The sequence below is a fragment of the Gallinula chloropus genome, assembly GCF_964237585.1.
Source record: "Gallinula chloropus genome assembly, chromosome: 2".
NCBI lineage: Eukaryota > Metazoa > Chordata > Aves > Gruiformes > Rallidae > Gallinula > Gallinula chloropus.
This window is the reverse complement of record NC_140086.1, coordinates 141,865,477-141,887,349: the sequence shown is the minus strand read 5'-3', so window position 1 is coordinate 141,887,349 and position 21,873 is coordinate 141,865,477.

The following is a 21,873-nucleotide window of genomic DNA, read 5'->3' as shown; positions in this document are numbered from 1 at the left end:
AATTCATTCTGTGCTATGAAATCTCATTACACAAAATAAAATATGTATGAAAGAGAAATATGAGCTATGAAGGTGGGCCAGCATGCTTAAAATATGAGACCTATCCTTCCTCACTGCAATCAATTGTTCGTGGCAAGGAGGAATGTCAGTCTGACACTTTGGAGGAATAATAAAACAGTTGGTCTCTAAGAGTGGTTTTCAAGTTTCCTGGCTATGGAACAGTTTGAGGGGAATCTGCTTCAGAGGTGGGTTTTGTGTATGTGTGTGCTGAGAAGCCTGAAACAAGCTCTTTCCCAGGGCATGTCTTTCTGCTCTGAGATTACTGAATATACCTCACTTTGGAGGTGACTCTTAAACCTTCAAGGTTGCTTGTGGTAATACTAAGATGTCTACCTTTCAGGGGGCTTTAACCTCTCCGTTATTCAATTAAACTCCCATCACAGCCCGTAGCATCCCTCCAGTGATGATCTGTCTTCGGTGTGTATTTCCTATTTCCCTGCAAGGCTGTGGCTCATACCCAAAAATGTTCAGAGCCCAAGTATTATTATGTAGAATTTCCTCTTCTTGAGACAGGGTATTACCTTTGTTTTGGTAATGGTGAGCATGGTTTTTGTTTGGTTGGGTTTTTTGAATCAAGGAACATGTGGTTGCAAAGCTGCGAGATCCACAGTGAAACTGGAAATCTCAGATTGGAGAAAGGCATTAAATTACTTCATTACATAACACAAAACTCTTAAGACCTGTAACAGTTGCATATTTAATGCAGTAACTTCAGCAGGCTTTAAAGTCAGCTGCAGCCAAGCCATTGTTTGAGGATTTCTCTCTCAGAAACTGCAGGAAGAGAATTGCTGGTCTCATGATGACAGCAAATTCCCTCAGTGTACTACCCAGGAGATTTCCCATTGCAGTGTCATTTCCCATTGCTCCTCCATGGGAAATGGAGAAATTATCCCTGTGTAAGCACACTGAGCTCTAAAGAGCTGTTGTTCCTTAGGTAGACTCATTATTGAGAGGCTTCATCTTGAATGCTACATTTTGAGATGGTGCATGGGACGGATGTGTCAATTTAGAAGAACCTTTAAGAGATCAGGTTTTAAAATTTCACAGCTGGGTAGGTCTGCAGTTGGCAGTAGGTTTGGAGATAGAACTTGTGGGACCAGTTCCTCTGCTGCTGTGCAGAGAATGCACAGACCAGGGGAAATGGTGGCATTTTTCTTTTTTAATTTGGATGAGTGCTAGAAACGCCATCATTCCTTTCCAAACAAGAACTGTAGAGAAACAAAACTGGAAGCAGTGAGGGATTTTGTTGTGAACCAGTTCCAGATCAAACCCTTTTTGAATATTCTGATACTGTGGAAATGCAGGTTTCTGTCAAAACAGCATTAACTGCTGAGAAAATCCCTGGCTAGCTCAGCCTCTAAGTCCTGAGATGGAGGATGCGGGCAGAGGGAGCAGGGTGGAAGAAGCTGCATTGCCACCCCAGCTGGAGCGGCCGGCGGAGGCTTCCACGCCGCGACAGCTGCCGTATGGGACTGCAGCCCCGGCAGAATGGGGTCAGTAGGTGGAGGGGCAGCCAGCTGCCAGGGACAGGCTGTCGAGATACCGAGTGAAAGAAGCCATGGAGAGAGCAAGAGGGAGTGAAGTCTGCCAAGCTAGGGAAGCGAAGGGTAGGCACAGGGAGCAAGGGACAGAAAGGAACAGTCCTCAGTGGCTTCAGACACCATTGTCTGGTCTAGAGGAAAGATTTCCTGGGTCTTCTGCCCAGCAGAAAACAGAAGTAATGTTGCTGGAGGAGAAAGGGGTAAAGGATTAATTCATTCCAGACTTGAGAAAAATGCAATCACATTCAATGAGATTCCATGGTATTAATTTTACCCCACTCTGTCTCTTACACCATGTAATCTTTTATCCCGAATTAATCTCCTTCTTTCCAATGTAAGCAATGGGATGGAAACATCTGCTGATGTGTCGTGGCATCTATATTCTTTCATGGTGCCTTCCACCTTGGAGAACAGTGGAAGGACCTTGAACCAGGAACCAGCTGGAAACTCCAGTTTCTGTGAGTGGCTGTGCCTGTCATTGTACGACATGCCTCCAAAGGAGCCTTTGGGCCACTCTGTGCCTCAGCTCCATAGTGAGAGAATTTGCTGGGGTCCTTCTGAAACACCTACACAGACACTTCTCTGAAGCCTCTGGAAACCCCTGAAGTAGCCTGAGTTTTGCTAGTGACCCTAGCAAAAATTTGAGATCCCCCCCTGCTGAGGTGACCTGTCCTGCAAGAGAGGGGAACCAGGAGCATTTTGCTTCAGACTTGCGTAGCCTCCACGCCCCTTCTGATATGAGGGGACAGATCTTCAAAGGAAACCCAGACACTGCTGTGAACCTGGACTCTTGCAGTGGTTCGTGGCTTTCAGTTTGGGAGTGTGAATGGAGCTACAGTAATCTCTGTTCTACAGTTCACCCATCTCATTTTTTACTGCTATGCCCTCTGGGAAGTGTGACTAGCTGAAAGAACCATATTTTGTTCTCAAAAGCTTAGAAAGAGGCCTAATGTTGTGACAGACAAGAAATTGGCTGAGAAAACGAAGGATGAAGTGACAGCAAGAACTGTTTAGAGAATAGGAACGTGGGATTTAACAGCCGTACGCAGTAAAAACAAGCTGGAACTAGCTTGTAAATGCTGATCTTGCATATCTGTGGCAAACTGAGAAGGTTTCCATGTTTCCTGGTTTTTGCTGACAGCTAAAGTGGACCAGACGGTCGCTTGGCGGGAATTAGCGTAGCGCTGTGGAAGTTAGGCTGCAGGTTTACACCAGCTGCGAGGCGGCCCTTTGTGTTTATAGAACACCTCATGTGTATTTCTCTTTTCTCTAGTGCTGTAATTTTTCTAAACTGCATCTCTCTCAATCATTCTTTTGGGAAGCTGAACGAAATTCAGCCACTGCCTCATTTCATGCACCAGTCTCGCTCGGTTCAAGACTGTGGCGAAGGCAGATTTTCCTCTGCATTATGTGCGAGTCCCTTCTGACACCGAGAACAGTTTATTGTCTTCACATAGGATTGATGCTGTTTATTGGACATAAAACTAAAGGGGGCACTAAAACCAATGATAATAATACAGTATCTGCAGACAAACAGCTTTTCTGACACAAAACAACAAAGTGAGTTATTGCCATAAGTGTCAATTAATGCTTTTAAAATGCCTTAATTGCACAGTGTCTATTTCAGAGTATTGAAACGCAGAGGTAATTTAGGCTAAAAGAATATGTGATTCAGAGTCAAGATGTAAGCTGTGACTTGACAAGGGGCTTAATAGCTGCCTCAGGCAGATCAGAATGTGTGATAATGAGGATCTAGCAGAGAAACACATCATGGAACTGAACTCCAGAGTTAGCCAGGGTGAGTGGTGTTGCTGACTAGCTGGTGATGCTCCTTCTATGAGGCAAAGAGGCAGAAGCGGTCACTCTTGACAGCAATGACTGCTGCAAGCTTCAAACTAGTTACAAGGTACTCATTTTTGAAGGAAATAACATTCATTCCTTCATAGTCACATTTCTATATATGGGCACACATCCATATATAAGTATAAAATCTATTTCTTGTGGAGTGTGGTTCAGTGGAATGCATTATAGCATGACAGAGAAGTAGGTTCATGGTAAAGCCTTCACCAGTTTACTGCACCCTGTTGTCTCTCATGTCCCCTGCCAAATCCTTTCTGGGAAGCTGTAAAAAGAAAATTATTTGCTGGCTTAGGGTTGGACTTGACTCTGTTCCCTTCACTGCTACTGTACACCTCTCTGCAGGGGATCATTTTACATTTTCTTAATTGCAGAGACAGCTCATGGTGTTGGCAGTGGTTGTACTGAGAGACGGATTTTAATGAAGTGCACTTCTCTTACTCCACTGGAACTTCAGCATTTGCAAGCTGAATGATAGCATCCTCTCAAGATAATGCTGACAACTTTGTCACCAAGAGGACAGATTTATTTGGCACCCATGCATTTTATAGCAAGATTGTGCTTTAAAAACATCTTGCCACATTACTTTATGTTTACCTGTATTCTGTTTGAGCGTGTTGTTACTTGGGAGTAAAATGAAAAGGAAGTTACTGGCTGGACCCTAAGATGAGATTCCTTTCACCTACCTTTAGATTTTAATGCTGCAGATGTTTGCAGACAAGTTTCTTTTTAGAGTCAGGAGAGAGAAATGGCACTGTGAGGGCTCAGTTTGTTTAACTTTCTGCAGATATTTAATATGACTTGCAGTGAATCCCACTCTCGCCTCTTTGGCTGTATGGATAGCATACGGTGGCTGGCTCTGCAAACAGTATTCCTACAGGTGCACTGGCTGCCTCCCACATCCACACTGCTCATAGGCTGCTCCATCAAAAGAAGACCAGTCATATCCCTACTGGATAACAGCTTTACTTTGTGAAGGTCTCCAAACCATATCACTCTCCAGGACTTCTGAGCCCCACTTGAAAGAGTTGGAAGGAAACATTGCAGATGACCTCTGAAGGGGGAAATCAATCCCATACTTTTGAGGGTTTTGTCCACCAGCAGGCTCAAAGTCCTGTACCTCAGTGATTTCTAGAGAGTGCTACGCACATGACCATACTTTCAGTCCATACCTGTATCCGCCTTCTCTCTGATGGCTTTTCATCCCAGTCATGAATTTTAGCCACGTTGAAAAGAGGCAGCAATGTCTCAAAGGCAATGTGTTTATAAAAGGTGTCAGGGGAGTTAATTGGCACTAGAACAGAGGAGTGCCAACCCGAGAGGAAGCGGCACCATCAGCGGGCAGGTACCCATGCTGTTTGATGTGCCGCTGGCTGGACCGGGGTGTGGATGCTGGCTGCCCTACCAGCACCAAGGGGCTCTGTGCAAGCCACTGCACCCTGCACTGCCTCCCTCCAGCTGGTAGTGAGGGGACATGAAAGAAAGCAAGGGTTTCAGGAACATGAGAATGGAAATGCAATAGGGAATAGCTGGGTCTGTGGTGAAGTGCTGGGTGGGTAGTTTCATAGGAATCCAGGTTGAGACTGTTCATCACATGTCATTCCTATTCACTCATCACATAAACACCACTAACTCCTAAAAGTTGAAGAAAGACTGGGAGAATTTGGAAGAGTAAGATGGACACACTGTTCAGAAACTACTAGAGCAAACCCCTGACTTGCCTTCACCTGCAGCATCCTGCTCTGCAATCCCCAGTTTCCTACTGAGAAATCCTCTTATCACCCCACTGAAACACTTGCAAGTCTAAAGAAAATTGCACTCTGTCTGCAGGTCTGTTTAGCTGATGGAAAAGAGGTCATCTCTGCTGCCTGGGTATTGTCCAAATGCTGCACATAATGAGTCTACTCAAACATCTTAACAAGAGAAAAAGGTATAGAAAAGCTGCTCCTCCAAGCAATTTATCACAGGAACTATGGAAAGGTCAACAGTGGAAATTCTGAGACATGCAGAGCACAAATTCTGTGTGGAAGGGGATCAGCATCCAAGCTGAACCGCCTGTAGGAAAGGGAGAAGAACAATGTCCCCCCACTTGTCAGGCTGCTTTTAACCAACCCAAATAACTTCTTAAATTCAGCATCTGCCTGTCAATAGCATGGCTAGCAACTTAAACCTCCACCTTTGAGTTAGTCTTGAGAGGGTATCCAGAGCATCATGGGCTTTAGCCCCTGACATGCTCGCTCCCTGCGCTGCTCTGCTCCCTGGCCCAGACCTGCAGACTTCTTGGTGCTTCTGCTTGAGCCTCTGTGATTTGGGCATACCTCTTCTTCTTTCTTTCTCTCTGAATGGAGCTAAACTGGCTTTTTTTCTAGCTGTGCGTCCTTTGGTATTCATAAATCACCACACTGGGGTAAGCAACTGCATCACAAAACGTTACTCACTGTTATACCTGTACATAAATTAATCTTCCCATGACTATGAAGGCTTTGGGTCATACGTGCTTCATCATATACATTTTCTGTATGATCTGTTGTTTTCTCATTGTATTTTAAAGATTTTAACCTTGCTTTAACACCGATTAAGGAGGTAGTGTCTGTCTGTTAAATTAGAAGCCGCAGCTCCAGTCTCACAAGTACTGCTCCATGATCTGGAAGGGCTGCAGTGTCCTCTAGACAATTTTGGTATGGTTTTCCAGGAAAGCCTTAGGCTCTGGCTAACGCTATTTTGAAATTCACCTGAAATTATCATAATCATGTAGTAGTGTGTTATTTATCATTAACATAGCTGGTACATGGAGGCCAATAGATAAGTATGAGATTAAGTGTCTGGCATTGTCACAGTGATATTTCTAGCTGGTGGGAATAATAATCCAGATGTGGCATATATATATATTTAGCATAAACAAGTTCGTTTCATGCTACGTTGAACTCTATGCATAAAACATGAGAATCTTTTCTTTACATTTTTAATGGTAATGGTATTTTTTGTTGTTTTGTTTCTATCCTTTGTCTGCTTGCTCAGAAATAAATTTTCTCATTGCCATTTCTAGACCTTTATTGTGTCCATCGTTCTTTTTACCCGTGCGTTTGCTTTCTGTCTTCATGGACTCTTTTCTTTTATTTTTAATGAGCCTGGCTGTTTGACCTGTTTTCCACCTCAGAACAGATGCAGTAGTCCATTCCACAAAACTGAATTTCCATGATGTTATTGCCCTTTTGCATGCAGCTCTTGAACACCCACCACGGCAGCCATTCTGCCTGCACCCAGCATGTCTGTGCTCCGCAGCACGAGGCCTTCTCTTTGAGATCTCAGATTAGCTCCAAAGCCAGTATCAAGCTGATACAAACCTTTATTTAACAAGGGTTCCATTATTCGGAGTGATGTTATGTTCACATTATTCCCTTTTGAAAAACCCTTTTTCACTGTATAGGCTGTGAATGACTCCTCCTTTCTCTACAGGCACATGAAATCTTGCTCTGCAAACTTCTACAAAATGTTTTTCCCTGCAAATGTAACAGCTCTGGCCAAGGTCTGGGTGCTTAAAATGCACACATCTTGCAGACTGCTGCAGGTGCATATTGACTGATTTTCAGTCTTTGGCCTGCAGAAATCCTGGAATTCCTTAATTTTCTTCCGTCCTTCAGTGACATAAGGTCTGCTTACCCTCTGTCCCGTAACACTGGCTTCTGTTCCTTCTAACCCTCGCAATCAGCTCTCCTTCTGTTTGCTAACCCTCAGTAATCTCTGCTTTTTCACAGGTTAAATCAGGGCCGTAGATAAGGTTTTTTTTCCTTGATTTTGATATCTGATCCCCTTTACAATTTGTTCTGATGCAGTGATTATAATAACAGTAAATGATGTGTTTTGCGTTAAGACAAGTTACAGATCTGCTGCACACGTATCTGTCACGCTGCCTGATCACAGGCGCAGGCTACAACACCTCCTGATGTAAACCTGAATAGACAAAAACCCATTGCCTGTCTCCTAGCAATATTTAAAAAAAAATACACACTGCAGGGCCATCTTTCTTTCCTGTTACCTTCCCAGAAAATATAATGGTGACTTGAGCTGTTTCCCCTGGTCTGATATGTTTCTGGAAAATGCCAACTTCCTCACAGTTTTCCCCGCCTCTCCACGAAACGCTTTGTTCCCCAATGCTTCCCTTTTACAGAGCGTTCCCTCTACTTTTGAATATGATTTTGTTTATTTTCTCTTCCTCCTTGTATGAAGGAACATTCTTTAGTCCATGAGCTTTTGGAGAATTCAGAGTTACAGCTTTTAAGCACAGCAAGTCGTTTTTACAGCAAAAGGTAAAAAGACAGACAATGTGAAGAAAAGGTAGAGGATGGAGGGTGAGGACGCCGCGTAGGCCGCTCTCAGGCAGTGGGCTCTGACTGGATTGCCTCAAGCAGGCATGGTTCAGTCTCTTTCACAGCTCCTGTCCTCGTGTGCGTGGCACCCACGGTCTGTAACCACCTGTGCTCTAGGAAAAACTCTCCATCGCCTAAGTCAGAAACATGTTAAAGAAATATTGTGGACACTGAAGAGCAACAATACAACCCTCTGTACTGGAAAAGGTGTAGGCAATTATTTCAGCTATTGACAGAAGTAATACAAGAGCTGTAAAGTATGAAACCCCTCTCAGAAGGTGATACTCAGCTGTTGGTAAAAATACTGGTTAGGAGAATAAAGCAAGGAGTAAAATAGAGCTGCAAGGTGACTGTGAAGAGGATCCACGTTTCTGGAGATTGATGCTTCTAAATTCTGGTGGGGGATGGATACATGTGTGCGTGACAGAGTTAAGCCCCACGACTCACATTAGCTCAGGAAAAATTGCTCCGCTGCCCTAATAGCTGCTCCCCAAATGTGCTGTTCTGCATCTGCAGGATGAACCTGGCTGGTAAGTAGTGTGCCGCTAGCGGCAATAAATAACTATTGGAAAGGTCATTATTGAACGCCTTGAGACAACAGAGATGAGAGAGACAAATAGTTACTGTCCCAGTTAAGAACCACAGCCCTTTTGAAAGGTGTACCACACTGAGCAGGAGAGATGGGGACCTACCAAGAGCTCTGCAGGTATGATTGCAGGGGGAGGTGAAGGGACGTACTGGTGTGGAAGGCAGCCTCTGTAGGTGAAGTACAGAGGAAACATGTCTGGGAGGAGGGGTGTTCTGCTTTTTTTCTTGCCTTCTCTTTCCAACAGCTGACAATAGCAGCAGCAGCAGGAGGTACCTGAGAGTGAATGAGAGTGGGGGAGCTGGGATGATCCATGAAGGACAGTAAATAAAAAAAGTGACTTGAAAAGGCTCTGGGCTCCCAGTGGCTCTAAGAATGGTGAATCGAGACAACAAAAGCGAGAGTGCACTTTGAAAGGAAACACAAACTTGCTCTTCCACCTGGCTGCATCTGAACCCTTTCTCAACTGATAGATCAATGCACAAAGCAAAGACGTGTTGCATCTTTCATGTGGCTGTGCAGTTCTATAATAAAACCTGAACAAACAGGGTTTGTTTACCAGCCTTCTAGTGAAGCCTCAGTTTTCAATCAGGAACCTTCTCATGTCCCGTTCTCCAGTATACTGAAGCAAAGGGTTAGATCTTCCCCTGACATTGATGAATCTGCGCCAATTTACATTGGAGAGTCTCTAGTTGCTCACTTCAGAAGTGAACTTTGTCATGGAAAAAATGTTTTGGTTTTGAGTGTGAGGAACAAAAATTTTGTTCATCAAGCCAAGAGTTCAGTGAAAACCCTGCACCACAATTCTTTGAAGCAAGCAACAACTTTTGGTGATGTCTGAATTTACAGAGTTTGCAAACAGATCTGGATTTGGGTCACAGGCTTCAGGTAAATAGTCCTCTCTCCTCTTGAATAAACAACTTTGCAATTGTGTTTTCTCACTTGGTTGGTTTCTAAAACTGGGTTTTGACAAGGGAAATAAGAATTTGATAAGTGGATTGCAAAGCACCTAACGAACAGCTTCCTTGGTCAAGGATGGGTTCTTGCCTTGTTTTCTGCCTCTGGCAATCTCAGAAGCTCAGATCAGAGTACTGTGGCCAGGGATTTTTCGTTCAGACTCCATGAGCACACTTTGCAAATCTTTCCTGGTTTGCAAATTACTTATTTCTGTCTTCATATCACTGCCTAGTGAACACCCCCTTAACTGGACATTATTTGGGGGGAAGCAACAGCAAAGAAATTGGCAGCAGCATGGAGACCTGACCTGACAGCAAAACTCCCTTCTCACTGCCATGATCACAACTTGCTCACATCTGAAAACCTGGCCCTCAGTCATAAAAAATATAAACCCCTTAATTAAGATTTCCTACCACTGATAGCCCATCTCTGTGTAGACCTAGGTCAAGGCATAAATAGCCTTTCTGATACATCCCTCCTCTGTTTGAATATAACGTCATGGAAAATGAAGTATGACGGTCAAATCTGCCAGTGACCATGAGGTGAATAATAAGCCTTCCCTCTGCTCCCAGTACGTTCAGTGTTTGTAGCGCTGAGTTTGGCAGAGATGGTGGGTTTGCTCATTTCCTTTCCTCTGAGCCAACATTCCCAGTAGTGTCAGGACAATTTTAGAAGCAAGATGCACTGAACTGAACTTCATCTAAGAAGAGATGAACAGGTGCTTGTAGCTGAGTTTTCAAGTCCATATATTACCTCGATGGCTTTTTTCCCTGTCTGAAATAGAGCAATTTTTGAATATGGGCTTTTGGCCAATCTCCAGATTTCAGATTTCCATCTACTCCCAAATCTCTGGGGAAAATGAAAAAAGTAGAGAAGACAGAAACACATCTGCAAGTATTTGGAGTAACTGAAATAGGTGAAATAATTGTTGAGCTATATCCAGAGTGCTTTCTGCTGCAATAATGCCCTCTCTCAAGCCTGCCAACTCAATGGATTTTAACTTCTCTGTGCTTTGCTGCACTGTGTGATTTCGAATTGTACCTCGGGAAGGAATAAGGCTGAGTACATCCACCAGAGGAAAGAAGCTATAAGGAAAAGTGGTGGGGAATCATGAAAGGAGCTGAAGGTTGTGTTGGGCCATATGAGGAGGTATGCATGGACATCCTGACATACAACCTGTGAGTTTAGACTGTAAGTTTTGAAGTTTGTAGCCTGCAAGGCTGAAGATGTGTCAGCTGACATGCTCCAACTGAATCGAAAGCAGCAGAGACCCCACACTGCCGAGCAGATCGGCAGAGGCATAAATCAGCATGAGTCTGGCTGGAGTGTCTGAATGGATACCCACACTGGCAAGTAGTGCCCTGCAACACGAGTAGATCCATAGACTGAAACAGTTGGCACTGAGGATCCGATGTCCACGTTATTCAGGGCGGAGGGGTGGGGGTGGCGGGCGATGGAGGAGGTTACCAATGCCATTAGTAGTTGTAGCACATTAGGTACAGTCCAGAAGCATGTCTTCTGGTTTCATTCCATCTGGAAGCAATCCAGCTTGTGCACCCTGAGACCATTCCACAGAGCAAACAAAAATAGAATTGATAGGGTGAGGGACTTCAAAAACCTACTCCCAGAGTGTAAAATGCTGGTGTGGTTGTAGCTCTCTCAACTTCTTGAACAATACATAACGAGACAGCCAAGTGCAAATCGTTCCTATGGGCAGGAGGAAGTTTGGTAGCAGATGAATTAGTGCACATGGTAAACAAAGTAGTATTAGTTCCAGAATTCTCTGTTTAGGATGTGGAAGACTTTCTTGTGCAGTTTTTGACAATCTGTGAAATGTCAGACTCACACCTCTGTCAGGAAAGCCGCCTTTGACGGCCTGTGCCTGCTCCACTGCTCTCTGGCACCACAGATCTCTGCTTCCCCTACTGGGGCCAGGGGCGATCCTGCACAGCCCGTAACATAAACCCATTGCTATTTCCTCTGATCATTAATCACGCAGGATTTCATTGGTACTTAATTGAGATGCTTCAGGCGCCCTTAGAAAGACTATAGGATTTCTTGTAGTTGGAGCCCTTCTCCCTTTCTAAGGCACTTACATTTTCTTTTTCTAGGAATAGCCTTAGTGATAAAACAAGTCACCTAACCCTCTGCCAACAGGGAACACGATGACTGACACTTGTACAGCAGCTTTCATGCTAAGAACGCTTAAAGCTATGCATGGAATCCTGCCCTGGCTGCGGGCTGGGCTGTCAGTGCCATGCCGGAGACCAGGGGCTCTCATCGGCGTGAGGGTTCAGTGCCCTTCACTACTGTTTTGAAAGGGATCTCCATGTGTGGCTGCCTGACCTGCCCAGCCTATGCAATTATTGGGTAGGGAGTTGTTGTGCTTGTGTGCTGTGCCGTGGGGAACAGTAACCATAGGGATGGTGCAAGCTGTGAGGTGAGGGTCCTGTGGCCCTGTCACAGGGACCTCTCCTCATCCCTCCTAACAGCAATGTGCAGCGATAGCCCAGTCCTCAGGTGCACCAGTGCTCTCTTGGGGACTTCAGAGACCCAGACAGTTGGGTAGGAAAAGGTAAGTGACACAAGCTTACCCTGTTCCTACTGGCTTAACGTCAGCAAGATGTGACTATGCATCTCAGAGGAAGGAACTGCTTTCTCAGGAGTGGTGCCCAGCACTAACCACACACAGCAAGCGAAGGAAAGAGATTTTCTTTATTAGATTCAATGATAACATTGAGTCTGTTGCTTATATTATCTATCACAGTCTCCATTGTTTTCTAATAACACCTTTGAGATATTTACTAATCTGTGCTGTCCAAGAGGACCTTTTCTTTACTTCTCATTTAAATTCCTCTACTAATATGTATCCTAATTGTACTCAGGAGCTGGGTGGAAAAATATTCCCAGCTCAGTTTTCAGAATCAACTTCTGCAGCCATTGCTGAGTTTATCTGTGATTTTTCTCAAGCAGCTAGTAACGAGTCCGAGCTCGGTAAGATGTCATAACAATGATGATAGAAACTGTTACTGTAGCACTGCAAAGTTCCTGGAAAACAACAATGGCTTTATAGATCAAATCAGAAATAAGGTAGAATGTGAATGTGAAAGTCCTTCCTGGATTTCTCAGTCTGATCGTGTACTGATTGAGTGTTCCTGATGCTATAATTACAAAGAGAGGTTCAGGGGGTGAAAAGAACAAGCTCTACAAGAGCCTACAGATTGCTCTGTTGTGTTTGAAAGAGACACGGTTCTTGGTGAGCATCAATGTCACTCTCCCTACTTCTTTGTGGAAACAGCCCGGACTGATGCCACGACTGCTGGCAAGGAAAGCTCTGAATCAGAGGGGGATTTGAATATTTAAGTGTAAAGTGTGTTTCAAAAGCAGAATTGCTTATATACAATTGAAATAAAAGTCTGAGCTCTAATTCTTCAGGCACAGGCCATTAATTAATGTCTCAGTGCCACTCTAAATGACTGGCATGCTGAAAAGGAGAATGATACATTCTTTTTGGCAATTCAGCAGCAATTTGAAGACAAAAAAGCCAATAGCAACTTTCAGATGACAGACTGAAGATTGAGATTATTTAATGATAATAGGGAAACCAAGAGTGATCAGCACATGTCAGAGAAGACTTAGTATTTAATATTAATATTGGTAGTTTATGGAACCCTCTTCATGGACAAGAGTCACGACACAAAGTCATCCGAGGAGCACACAGCTCAGCTGTGTCTTCAGCCAACCTGCCAAAGACATCTTCAGCTTCTGTACCACAAGCAACCCAGTTCAGAGAAACCTGAAGACTGTATAGACAACGAAGCAAAAAGGTTAAATTGGACTTTTTTTTAAAAAAAAAAAAAAGAATTTTGAACTTTTGTAGGGGCAGATACAGAAGTTCTTAAATGAAAACGACATATCACATGAAAACACCATTTAGTTACAGAGGAAGTCGATATTGCGCAAGGGAGACAAGAGGGAGACTGGAGGGGATAGTGTCATTCAGAGCTGATGGGAGCCCTGGTCTTTGGAGTGCCTGGGCGCATCTGCCCAGCGACATCAGTACTTTTCTATTTCAAGTCAAGCACTGATTCAGTGAACCTGACTCAAAGATTGCAGCTTGCTTCATAAAACTGAAAAATTAATCGGTGTGAAATGCATTGGAAAGCAGTACGGTTATTCATGTGCCTCAGCAGTTTCCTTATTAGGTAAAACAAGCTTTTGATTGTTCTCCCAGGGCATACAATACCTCAATATGCTGCAAAATAGGCTGTTATAAAGCGAGCCTGCACGACTTCCATACTTCAATGACCACTTCTGTGACAAATGCAAATTAATATGTTGAATCCAAGGTCAAAGTCAAATCCTTGAAATGACAACGGCTCAGTTGCCGTCTAGCTTCTTTAGATGTGCTTTGCTAGCCCATCCTGGGATGACTGGGATCCAGTGGGGTTTACAGAGGGCAGGGACCACTGGCACCCCTTGTGACAAGTTCCCTTGGAAATTACAATGCAAATTCTTCCCGGCAGATGCAAAAGAAAACAGCATCTGATCAAAATCTTCCTATGGAAAAGGAAAGCACCACACATTAAAATAGAAAGATTAGAAGCTCATAAAACAAAGGGGTGGCTTAGGGTTCCAGATATATCATGTTGCAAATGGTCTTTCACAGTTGGCTCTGCTCCTTGGAACCACTGAATCATTTCCTACTTGGACACATTTGGAAATGTCAGCTTTTTCCAATTCAGTTCTATCTGGTTGCATCAACTGAAAATTCAGTGTCTCAGTGACAAAGTATGGTAAAGACAGTGGTGTAGAAGAATACAAAGGAATTCATTAACCTAGCAGAATTCACCTAATTTAAATAGCACCAGCCCCTCCCTGAACAATGCTAGAATGAAAATTAAAGGCAGGTCCCACTGCAGGAAGAGTGTCGGATTTTAAATCTGGATTACTTTTCAGTGAGGAATCCAGGCTTGGGTAACTTTTTAAACCTTGAGAAGTTGTTTTAATGGGAGGGGATACTTTAAGACTTGTGATCTCCAGTTCCAAAATGCTTATTGAAGCTTGTGTCTGAGCTACTTCCTTGGGCTCTCCGGCTTAAAGCCTGCAGCTTTCATACTCATTTCAAATAATACTGAGATAGTCTTTAGATAGTATTCTATTATTAAGCAGATAAAACAAATATGTAATATGAGTTAAATTGAAGTCTTAATGAGGAAAATTCATTGCATATAACAGAAAAGCTGCAGTCATACCTAGATATAGAAATGTTTTATAAGGCATTAAGAGCCAGCTCCAAGGCAGGTGACAGAGATTGATGGGTAGAAACTCTCCTAAACTTAATGAAACAGAAAATCCATCTTTCCTCTGAGATCAGAGGGAGAGACTGTCAGAAGAAGAACCTGGTAGAATTGTTTTTGAACCTGAATGCATGGGACAAGCCTGAGAATCAGCATCTGTATATATAAGGATATTTCATCAGAGGAGCTGGGGTTCTTTTGCTGTCGCCTCCTCTTGTCACCCTGCAGGTGACACTGGCAGGGCACCTTATGAACCTTATGAAGTGGAAGAGTAGTCTATCCTTGGGAGTAATGGAAAGAACTGGATGCAGGAGATTAGGATGCTCCAGCCTCTACCCTTGAGAAACAGGATGATAAGACAAGAAGTTACACTGACTTAACCATGCATCCAGAAGGATTCATTTTGACTCTGTCATCTTGGTAACAGCTGTCATCTCAAAAGGCATGAGCATGATGATGTTTCAAGGCATACTGTTGAATTGACAGCCACTGATTACTTCCTCTCCCTGATCAGAAAAGTGATGAGGCCCCTGATTTTACATGTCTCCAGCCTGGCTGCAGACTAATGTCAGGAGAAAGAACGAAAAGGGATGGCCAAACTATTTCACATACATCCTTATATCTGGACTAAATGCAGGAGATTTCCTGTCCCAAGCTGTGAGCTGATGGTGCAAATTCATTCTGCTAACATCTGGGATGATGTTAAGTCATAGCACACCAAAATCCCCATGCAAGTTGGCACAGCCACCATGGCCAACAGCACCTCCACAGGCATCTGCTCCTCTGAGCCACAGCTCTTAAATTACACATCCCTGTTACGTGAGGGCAATACAGAACATGCCATATGCTTGACGATTTTGTTGTGCAGACAATTAATTTTAAAATCCTTGTCAGTGCCCCCATGGTTTGCAAACTCCCTGGGGCAGCGCTGCGTGCCCGCTCATGCCAGGTAAACCCTCCGCAGTGCTCCTGGGCCACCCCAGCAGCGGACAGATGGACTTCACGTTTCAGGGAGTGGCCAACCCACCTCCTCCTGCCTCCCTCCCCCTCCCTCCTGCTGTGCCTGTACTTGGGAGGACAGATTCTCTTCAGTATTTTGAGCATCTGGTTAATGTTGCTAGTATGGACTAGTGGAAAAAATGTCTTGATGCAAAGAACAAGTCATAATAAGGTCCAGTTGAATTATTTCTGGTGTTTTGTCAATGTTTTTAAATAAAGCTACTCTAGCACCACGTTTCTAGGGGATATCTACATTGTGAGGGAACTGTTTCACCACGCAAAGGGTTGACTCTGATGGCCATCTGCAGTGGGAGTGAAAAGATCTTGCCCACAAAGCAGCATCCATGAACACATTGTTTTCTGACGTGACATTTATTCTTTGGCCATATTGTATTTGCTGTTTGCAGACATTAATTTGTAAAGATTTTTTTTGTCTTCCTGAAAAAATTGATTTTTTATGAGTAAAACAATTGGTGCAGGTGACCACTATCCCCTTTCAACCATCAAAATAAAACAAAACCTGAAATTCTACAGTGCTCAGATCCTTTCTGTTTCCTATCTATTATTTATATCCACTGTCAATAGTTCATCAGTTCTGGTCTGTTTTCCCATGTCAAAAAGCTTGTTTTTCATGCATACAGCCGTGCAGCAGAAAAAAACAGTGTAATCAATGACCTCAATACAATGAATATAAGCTCTCTTAAAATGACCTGTTTGCATACAGACTGCAGGCTGAAAATTTTGTATCCCATTTATGCAAAAAAGCCCCACACTTCAAGGATACAAAATTTATTCTCAAATAGAAACTAATTTTTTCCTTACTGTTTTGAGTGAGGTATTTGAATGAAACCTTTCTAACAAACACACCAGCAGAAATCAGAGTGAGTTTGTAAACAGCCTGCAAAACAGGAAAAATTGCATTCTTCTGATAACATATCCCTCTTCATAAATATTGTAGCTAGTCCTACCTAACCAGCAGCTGTTTGTGAGCATTTCTCAAAGTGATGAATGGCATCTCACTGTTTCCTTCTCTCTTTCTCATGATCTGGTATAATGACAGCAGCTTTTATCATAACTCTGTGAGAGCCCCTCGCTCTCTTGCTTTCTTCCTTCTTTTACTATAAAAGCTCTCAAAGGAAGCCTTTGTATGTCAGTAGAAGCCAAATTAACATAGCGTGCAGCACCTATAAATAGTCCCTTCAAATTAGTCTCTTTTACAAAACCTTGAAGTGATATTTCTTGTCTTTTCTTTCTTTTTTATTTTCCTACTGCAGGTAGAAGATACAATCTCATATAACATTTTTTCCCTTACAAAACATTATTTTTGTTGTTCTGATTTACTTATCCTGCCATTTTCCTTCACTGTTTTTCAATGCTTTTATTCAGCCACAGATGAAAGATAGTCAGCACCTTGTTATTGTATATTGAGCTTGTGCAAAAAGGAGCTTGTTAGAAATGTGGCAAGTAATATTGGCAAATTAATTACCAAGGATAATGAAAAAAGTGTCCTAAAGATGGATATTGGAAAAATTGGATTCTTCATAAGATGTGTTTCCAAATACTTTTCAGACTTCTAGAGAATTGCTTCCAGGTGTAAAGAAATTAACTAGAGAAGAGCCCATTGGCTGAGAAGCACTGAGACAAGGATATTTAAATCAATGACTGGTGTGAGGATGATAATTGATAAAATGTTAGTCTCTATTTGCATACAGTAAGGTCATGTGGTGAAATGATCAGCTATTTAAGGAAGATGAAATTACATGGTATTGGGGTTTTTTACACAGCGTCCAAACAAGGTGTGGAATTCAATTCCAGATGTCAGGTGAGTTCAAGAGGAATTTAGACCAACTCCTGGAAGATAACTCCTTTAGGTTTTTTTAACAAGGCAGTCTGGTTATCACCAGCAATTTGGAGATTTCAGAGTGCTGAGGGGTTGCACTAAGGAAAAACCTCTTGGCTCTATCCTCTTCTCCTTATATTTCTCCTCTTGGACATGGTTAGAGAAGGATGTTGAGACTACCCTACACCCACCCAGTGATTGTTACGATCTTAAATGTCTCACAGCCATCACCCTGGTGTCATTCTGGAGGTGGAGATCTGGTGCCACCCAGCACTGGTTGAGGTGGTGTGAAGGTGTTTCAGCCTCAGGACCTTCCCTTCTCACTTCTCCTCTAGCTTCCAGGACAGTCCGGTGTAAGCATCTGGTCCCAGACCATAAGCATAACTGTGAAATTTATAGAAAATGATTACAGCTTGCTGATTGACGGGACTTGCCATCGAGTTGTTAATACTTTAAATATTAGTCAATGCCAGGAGCATCACTTCCAGCTGTGCCAGATGTCTCCTACTTGGCACGTGTGCTGCTTGCCATCTGCTGCTGTGGCAGGGATGGAGGAGGCTCAGGGCTCTGGTCCAACACAGGTTGTGGCTCTTCTGCCTCATCTTGATGTGTTTTGGATGTATCTCTAAGGACCAAGTGGTAAAAAATGGTTTAAAATCCCCATAAACTTGCAGCCTCTTGTCAGTACCAGTTGTTTATAGTTGCCACAGAAAGAAGTGGCTGATTTTTTCAAGTGTGGCTTTTCAAAATCCACGTAGGACTACACCAATTCTTCCAAAATATTTAATCTTTTTTCTCTCTGATTTCTTTAACACTCAAGAGCTGCTGCTTTTTTTTTTTTCCCTTTCTCAACAATTTTAAGGACTGATAATTTAGTTTTTAAAGAAAAAGCTCAGCTTCTCAGAGTCTCATGACTCTGGTGACTGAGCAGTGGGAAAAACACTAAACATCACAAGATGCATAATTAAATTACAGGCATCCTTCGGTTTCTTGAGATTTTTGTCCTGGGAATGTTTTCCTGATCTCAAAAACAGCTAACATTTTAATCCTAGCCAGGGAAAGGCAATCACCCAAATCTTATTTAATTTAATTTAGGGCTTGCAATGAAGCTAACTCATGACCAGACTCTTTGCTTTTTAATTCTATGACAGTATGATCCATTGCTATAGCACAGGCAAATTACCAGTTCCAGCTCACATATAAATATAACATTTATTTACATAAAGCACAGACTAAGTATTGGACAGCCACACAAAGAATGTCTGTTTTGTTCAAATTAAGAATAGCATGTGCTTTGAAGAAATCCTATGGAAACTATTATTTCAAGGTAATGGAGCTCCATGATGTATTTGATTGTTGAAAAAAGGTAGTAACTGGAGAAGCATGACACAAGCTCTCTGTGCAGCCAAGCTTGCTCTGTTTACCAAGACAGCATCATCTACTTTAATAACTAGTTCTCCTTCCCCCAACAGTTACTTTCAAAAAGAGGAATTTACAAAATGAAAATAGCTTTGAACGTTTTGCATGATGGAAATCCTTTTAATGCTTCTGCCTCTGTAACTGAGCACAATCACTCAAATGCAACAGAGAAAAGTTCTTGAAACAGGTTCACCGGAGGGGTTTAGGAACCGTGTTCTTGCCACGCTTTGACCATCAGTTTCCAGGAATCCCAGAAAGAATCTTTAATATTTATTTTGTTTTTACAGCTCAAGGATTTTTTACACTATGCCACTAAGGACTTTAGCTCCTTTTTGTTCAGTAGGACGGTCCAGCTGTAACGCTGCCTGGGAGGGCCTCCTGTGTGGCCAGGCTGCCTCTGTAGTCACCACGTTTTTCAGATCTCAGTCCTCTTTGTGCCCAGGCCTGTGAGCTCCATTGTGGGGTTTATCCACCATAATCACTTTGCACATTTATGACTCAGTACAACAAAACCTCTGGCAGCTTGGTTTTTTGAAGGAGCACACTCAGCCTGACAGAATACAAGTCCACTGATCTGCTCCTCTACCAGCTTCTGGACCATTACAGCAACTGGCCTTTCATTGAATATTATTTTTCTCATGAATGGAAATGAAAAATTAACCCAATATTCTTTCCAAGTCTCTGATAATGGGGGGAAGAATAACTTTGAGAAGAATCAGCTTTCAGTAACTGAATTGCCAAAGCGAGCACAAGCTATGTGACCTTCTTAATACAAACGTGGTGAGCAACCAGCCTGGTGGTGCTTTGCACGTTGGTGCCGGCCACATTCAAGGTACTGGAGCCCTTCCCAGATGATGGGTGAGTTACTCTGGTGGGGGCAGGACTTTCCTGAGTAGTTCCTACCTACTAAATCTGCTCTCTAGGGAATTTAATAGCAGAACTGGCTTGGGAACTGCTTGTAAAATCTTTATACTTCCTGCTGTAAAGCAGGGAGTGATGTGGGAGAGAGTGAGGCAGCCATTTGCTACATCAAAAGCACACCAATGCTTTTAATTCCCCTAAAGAGTATAGAACCATACAATCATACAATGGTTTGGGCTGGAAGGGACCTCAAAGACCATCCATTTCCAACCCCCCTGCCATGGGCAGGGATGCCATCCGCTAGACCAGGTTGCCAAAAGCCCTATTGAACCTGGTCTTGGACATTGCCAGGGAAGGGGCAGCCACAGCTTCTCTCATTGTCAGGCAGAAGGGCTTTATCTCACCTATAGCTGCCCCAGCCTTCCTGGGATTTTATATGCACAGCAAGAAATCTCAGCTTAAATACATTCTCTTTTGGAGAAGATAAATATCTGCACTTTAAATATAAATGGAGCCAGGGTAAACAGTTTGGAGGTGGATGTTTATACTCCAGGTGACTGTATCTGAGCCTATGAAACCCAGCTATGATGTCTCAGCTGTGTCCCATAAAAGTAGACTTTGTGCCTTTACTTTTTAAAGATCTTTTAGATAACTAGGTCTAATGAGGTTAATGTTTTGCATGAAAAATATGTAATTTCAGCCCCCTTTTAGAAGCAGAGGTCCTTAGAAATTTTAGTATCTATAACTGCCAAAACCAGCTTATTTGTACATCATTTATTCATTTTCCATCCCACCTAGGAAAACACAGTATCTATAGGCTTTTTTAAAAAAATTGTAAATGGGAAGATAGTTTTCTAAGTTTATATTTAATAACTTAATTCCACAAAATGTTCTTTTTAGTTCAATATAAGAAGTGACTAAATGTGGAAACATAAATCTAACACAAGCTTCCAAATATCACATAGGCTGAATTGTATGATTATAGAATAGATCAGCAGTCAAAGCGGGAGTTCTGTCCCTTTTTTGTCATGTTACCTTGACCCAGGAGTGCAGATGCTATAGCCTGAAAAAAATAATGCCTGCTTGCTGTAGCTAGAAAAAAAACCAAGAGGGATTTGTTCCTCATGTGCCCAGCCCACATCTTATTTAGTTCTCCTTCACCCAGAGCCTGGGGAAAACATGTCTCCCTTCCCTGCTGTCCCCTCCACCAGCTGCTGGGGGGATGTGGTTAGGACGATGCCTTCTATGAGGAAAATAAATGGGCAGCTCAAAGCACCACCACTCATTTCACATTAGGCTCAGGACCTCCCTCACTCAGATGGTGTTCGGGGCATGGATTTGTACCAGTGCCTTACCAGTGCAATTCTCCATGCTCCACTCCCAGCTCCCTGGCTCGATTCCCTGCAGAACATCAGCCAGGACCTTTCCATCACATGTGGGGAGTGTTCTTCTGTAGTTACACATTCTTGATTTTTGTTTTTGTGGTTATTACAGACTTCCTGCAGTGTCTTCATGAGTCTAGATATAATATACACTCAATAAATGTGAAATGTCAGGGAATGGTAGCACAGTATTTATAACTGGGCTACTGACCAATCGTTAAAGAGCAAAACATTGAGTTACAGCACTGTGCTGCAGCTTTACAAACGACACGGTGTCTGAAAAAGAAATCAATATGTCACAATTTTGAATTACTCAGCACCTTTTAATTTCCAGAGATCATCTTGCTTCAGATCTTGACATGCATCACTGGGTGAGACAGGAAACGGGCCCTGTGACAAACACTGGTTCCTGTTCTACAGGGCTCAGCACACTACATGCAAATATCCCGTACAGCACCTGCCACTGCACGTTATTCATCCTTAGCTAGAGGCTAATGTGCCACAGAACTGAAAACATGCTGCTCAGTGCAGATGATTTGGTTCACTGAAGTTGAGAAAGTGAGCGAGTTCCAACTCCCCCAGTGTGGGCTGGGTTTGTGGTCTCAATCTCACCCCTGGTGAAAATATCTTCTTGTATTTTTCTTTTTTTCAAGAAACTACTGCACCATACATGTTACTGAAGAGTGAGTTGCATGAAGGAAAAA